A 5,940-nucleotide genomic window follows, 5' to 3' on the forward strand; every position below is an offset into this window, starting at 1 on the left:
AATAAACACAAAATAGATTAAAGATCTAAGCATAAGACCAGAGGGATTTTTTTTAAGTTGATGTGCTAATAGTAAGATTAATACAGAAATGCATAAGATTCAGAATAGCCAAAATAATACTGAAAAAGAAGAATATTTGCATAAATTACAATCTTCAATAACAAGACTTACTCTAAACCCACAATAATAAAAACAGTTTTGACTTGATACCAGGATAGGTATACAGCAACAAGCCCAGATCAAGAGTCCAAGAAGAGAGGATATGGAATGAGGTGGTCAGAAAGTAAAAACTTCCAGTTATACAATATAGTTATTGTCCTGGGGATCTAATGTATAACACAATGACTATAGTTAATACTGCTGTGTGGTACAATTGAAAATTGTTAATAGAGCAAATCCCAAGAGTTCTCATCACAAGAAATTGTTTTCCTTTTTTCATATCTATATGATATGATGGATAACTAAATTTATTGCAGTAATCATTTCATAATATATGTAAGTCAAATCATTATACTGTATACCTTAAGCTTCCACAATTCCATGTGCCAATTATATCCTAATAAAATTGGGGAACAAAGAGTTTTGTTTGTTCAATATCTTCAGCAAGACTGATATACGTCTTTCTGTTTTTTTTTTTTAAATTTATTAACATTCTAATAGTTATGTAAGGGTGTCCCTCGTTGGCTATCTTTTCTTGTGCTTATTTGACATTTGTATAACTTCTTTGATAGTGTCAGTGCCAACCTTTTGCCCATTTTGTAATACTTTTAGTGTTGAGAGTTCCTGTTGAGAGATATAGTCTGAATATCAGACATGTTATATCAATTATGTGAATGGCAAATATTTTTTTCCTAGTGTTTGATTTGTTTCTAGATCTTTTCAAAAAGTGGAAGTTCTTCATTTTCATTGTCTAGCTTTTTATTTATTTTGTTATTTTTGGATCATGCTTTTGCTGTTGTGGGCTTCCCTGGTAGCTCAGATGGTAAATAATCTGCCTGCAATGCAGGAGACCTGTGTTTGACCCCTGGGTTGGGAAGATCCCCTGAAGGATGGAATGGCAATCCACTCCAGTATTCTTGCCTAGAGAATTCCAAGGACAGAGGAGCCTGGTGGGCTACAGTTCATGGACTCACAAAGAGTTAGATATGACTGAATAACCACACTTTCAGTTCACTTTGTTGTTGTAGCTAGAAAATCTTCCTCGCCCCCAAACTGTAAAGATTTTCTCCTTTATGTTGTTTTTGAAGTTTCATCATTTCAGATTTTACCTTTAGGTCTGTGGCCCATAGTGAGATTTTGTTGTGGGGTTGTTTTTTTTTGTTAGCTATTTTCTATGGTGCAAAGCATGGTTAAAAATTCATTTTTTTTCATAGTGATAGTCAGCTTTAGAAATTAATATGCTTTCTTCACTGAATCACCGTGGCATCTTAGTGAAAATAATCAGTCGACCACATACATAACAATCTATTTTGGACTTCAATATTTTTCACTGAATTATTTACTTGACAATAACATCACATGGTTTTGCATATGATAGTTTTTTAAAGTCAGGTAGAGATTAAGTTTTCCAACTTGTCTTTTTCAATACGTTTTTCATTATGTTTCAATACATCTAACTATTCATCATTAGTGCTATAGGATGTCAATTAGGCCAAATTAATTGGTAGATTTGCTCAGGTATACTATATACTGTCAAATTAATGTGCTTCATTTCAAATGAAGCATGGCAATCTATTGATTGAATTGCCTCTTTAACAAACTATTTTGTTGAAATAGTTCTCATATGTCAAATACTAGAATGAGAACAGGATGCAGGGGATAAGTTGGATCAAAAAGCCAGTGACCTGGCCAATGTAAAAATCAACGATATGTAAGGAGATTCTGTTGTCTGAGACACTTTCAAATCTTATTTCTACAATACTTCTGTAGTACCTTGAGACAGTTAAAGAGAAAGGGTCTATTCATGGGGAATAATGTATTAATTTATCCTATACCCATATTGTGAATTAATAAATTTTCACTTGGGAAAGAATGTCCCAAGTTTTGAGATACTGTGTTTTGGTGGGAATTGTTTGCCAATTTTTTTTTTTTTTGCAATTGTTTGCCCCATATTTTCCCCCCAAGATAAAGTACATATTGCTACATGGAAAGTAACCAAGGAATGACTTTTGCTTTTGCCAAAATGGCAGAGTGGAGCTTTGTTTTTTTATGAAATCTCTTGACACTTGTGGGCTATCCTGAAATGAGACACGTGATAGTGAGTTAGGAATAATGCCAAATTGTGTTTAATTATACCATTTCCTCAAGGAAAAGTTCCAAGAGAGTAAAGCTAAAATTGAGCATTAAAATGTTTAGTTTTACTACATCAATGTTAACAAGATATTTTAACTACTCTGAATTCCTCTCTCAAGGATATGTTGTAAGTTGGAAAATCACCTCTGAATATCCAAAACTTAATAGGTCAGTAATAAATGATTCTCCTTCTGTTGACTGAAGCTTTTTCCATATGTGCCAATTTTTAAAGTCAATTAATAAAACTCAAGGCTAAACTTTCATTTGATTTTTAAAAATAACTTGTCTGTAAAAAATATGAGTCAAATTCTATCATAAGCTATCTTTTCCAAGTATAGCCAAGCCTCATTTTATAAAGTATTTAATAATTTTTAACTTCCATTAATAGAGATAAATTATATGATGGTTGTTTAATAGAGTAGATTACAATAGGGCAATATATACATTTTTTGGCAATTTCATTATATATGTTGGAAAATTTGACCATGAACTTGATTCATGCATGTGTATACACACACACACACACACACACACACACACACACACACACACACACACACATATATTAAACACGCACACAACTATTTGGTAAAATGCAGTGCCTTAAGTTTTATACTGTACCTCATTTATATCTGGGCTTCCCTGAGAGCTCAGTTGGTAAAGAATCTGCCTGCAATGAGGAAGACCTGGGTTTGGTCCTTGGGTTGGGAAGATCCCCTGAGGGAGGGAAAGGCTACCCACTCCAGTATTCTGGCCTGGAGAATTCCCTGGACTGTACAGTCTGTGGGGTCACAAAGAGTCAGACACGACTGAGTGACTTTCACTTCATTTATATCTTGGAATCTTATCAACATTTTGCCTTGCATGATTAAAGTAAGAAGCAATGAGAATAGCATAGTGATTGATTACCTTGCCTTTATAACACAAAAGTGTATAAATAAATTTTATTAGGTCTACATTATTCTAAATGTGATTTAACAGTTTTGATGTCATAAATGTAGCTCATAATATATTTTTAGTGGTTTTAATGCATTTCTTAAAAATGTGTATTGGCTGTTAACATGACTAAGAATAAGGTATTTTTTGACACTGAATAAGTCAGATTAGATGATTTGATAATGGTTACTGATTTTGCCAACAGGATTAGGAAAAATATTTTTCATAAATTCATTGCACCATGTGCCTATCCTTTATTGACACAGACATACTTAATACAATAAAAAATTTTGTTTTAAAAATACATTCATGGAGTATAGTGAAATTAATAGGGTTTTGATATTTCAATATATTATGTGTATATTGGGTTAAAGAAGTAGTCTCTAAGTGAAAAAAATGTTAGAGTTGTCATAGAGAAATTTTAAACTTTATATAGTATATAGTACTTTCCTCCCAAACTTGAGAAAATGGCTCTCTCTCTCTCTTTAGTCGCTATGTCATGTCCAGCTCTTGCGACCCAATGGACTGTAGCCTGCCAGCCTCCTCTGTCCACGCGATTCTCCAGGCAAGAATGCTGAAGGGGGTTGCCATTTCCTTCTCCAGGGATCTTCCCTACCCAGCAATTGAACCTGGGTCTCCTGCATTGCAGGCAGATTCTTTACCAAATGAGCTATAAGGGAAGCCCAATTCATCTCTAGATTACATATAATCCTTGGTACAAAGTAAATGTTAGGTAAATAGTTGCTAATACAGCAAATTTGTGTTCCTTTTTGGAACTTTCTGGAAAAAATTTTTTTTCCTGAATGTTTTTTATCTCATTTGGTTGAATTTTTGGATGTTGAAGGTGAGGATACTAAGGGCTAACTATACTACAATTATAATGGTTTTCAAGAAGTTAATTTTTAACACAATGTTCCCACAGAGTAAGTCATATTTTGTAAAGTACGTTTCTAAGTTAGCTTCTGATACAATTACAAACTAAATCTAGTATCTGATATGCTACTTTTTTACTTTATTTTTTGTATAAATTATTTTATTCATTATTATAATTAGATCTACACAATCAAAGTTGTCTTTTCACCGTCTGTGTTTTGTTAACGTGAAATTGTAGTTAAAAGCAAAAGTTGGTTGCCTAGGGAACAATAATTGTATATTCAGTTTAACAGAAATAAAAGAATATTTGTCTTAAAATGCAAGATTGTTTGTTACATAGCCTTGCACCACGCAATTACTTTATATAAAAAATTTCAAAAGTGAAAATGACTTGTGGTTTAAGGGGTAATGTTTAAGTGCAACATCGGCTCCTTAAAGAAAAAGCAAAGTGACAAGATATGTCTCCCCTGTAAGAGAGAATTTAGATTTACAATTAACATGAAAATCATGTATCAGACTTTTGCGGGAGACTCTTCAGCATACCTTATCCAGCTCTTACTCGAGTCCAAATGTATTGCTTTGAAGAGACCTGGTGAGTGTACCTCTTGGAGCCTCACTTTCCCATATCATGGAAGTACAGATTCGCACATATACATAACATGATGATAGAAAATAAGATATAGTAAATAAGGTTTCTAAATTTCAGTTCTAAATCTCCTTGTCGATACCAGTAGATAAGTATGCAGGCAGTGATACTACTCAAAGAGATGCAGACAGCAAAAAAATATATTCAACGGTTTTGGAGGTAGTTGAGGGAAAACAAAAGCACTGATCAGCGTTACTAGGATCAATAAAGATGTTAAGCTGCCAACAACTAAATTGATGATTCGATCCTTGGCAGATGTCTTTCCGAACAGAGGTCTGTTGTCCAGGCCACTTGTGCCGTAGGTCCTGGTGGAAAAATCCTCCATTTTAGGGTTTCTTCACTGTCCCCGAGTCACTCCAAGCCGAGCCAGCATTGCCTGCGGCGCCACCGGTCACAGAGCGCTCATCGCGGAAGCCCAGGGAGGCCAGAGTCCCGGCGTCGGGGGTGGGCGCTCAGACTCGCAGGAAGAGGCCGCTTTGTCCGAGCCTCGCTCCCCTCCTCATCGTGAGCAGCTCGGCGTCTCCAGCCGCCCTCACGCTGGGGAGTCCTGGCTGCGCTGGAGAGAGCGGGTCCCGGTCCACGCCAGTGCGGCGGTGCGGTGCCAGGCGTCGGGGAGAGAGAGAGAGAGACCTTCCCCGCCGGCTGCGAGAGTGTGCTGCGCGGCGGGTCCCCGGTCGCCTCCCACGGTCGGGACCGCGGCCACTCCTGATATGCAACTTTTTTAAACAAAAGTAGGAAGCAAACTAGTTTTGCAATTCTCATGGTTTCTAATTCTTCCACCAAAATTGGGAGATTTAATCAACGTATTGGGTAATTAAGTGATATTTGCCATTAAATAATTATGTAACCTTAGAAGGCAATGCAGAAGAAATCCAAATAGCTGAGTGGCATTGTTAGAATGAATTTTGTTATTTCATCTTTTTAGTTGTATGAACAAGAATTTTCTTAGTTTATATATCTATAAACAATATAAACTGCTGAAAACTGTCTCAATCAATATGTAAACATACCTAACAAATTATAGAATGTACTAGTGTCTTTAAAGAAAACATTTCTAAACAATATTATGTTTGTGTTCAAACGTTATTGAAATGAGTAATACATTTATTCCGATTTCCAAATTGGGAAAGAAGTACATCAAGGCTGTATATTATCACCCTGCTTATTTAAATTATATGCAGAGTACATCATGA

General features: G+C 35.5%; 1 pseudogene; it reads right to left on the reverse strand.

Moving 5' to 3' along the window:
• Positions 1–2,258: 2,258 nt before the first annotated feature.
• On the reverse strand, positions 2,259–5,423 carry LOC114113677 (transmembrane protein 243-like; annotated as a pseudogene).
• Positions 5,424–5,940: the final 517 nt, after the last annotated feature.

This window comes from Ovis aries, chromosome 3 (genome assembly GCF_016772045.2).
Source record: "Ovis aries strain OAR_USU_Benz2616 breed Rambouillet chromosome 3, ARS-UI_Ramb_v3.0, whole genome shotgun sequence".
In the NCBI taxonomy this organism is placed as follows: Eukaryota; Metazoa; Chordata; class Mammalia; order Artiodactyla; family Bovidae; genus Ovis; species Ovis aries.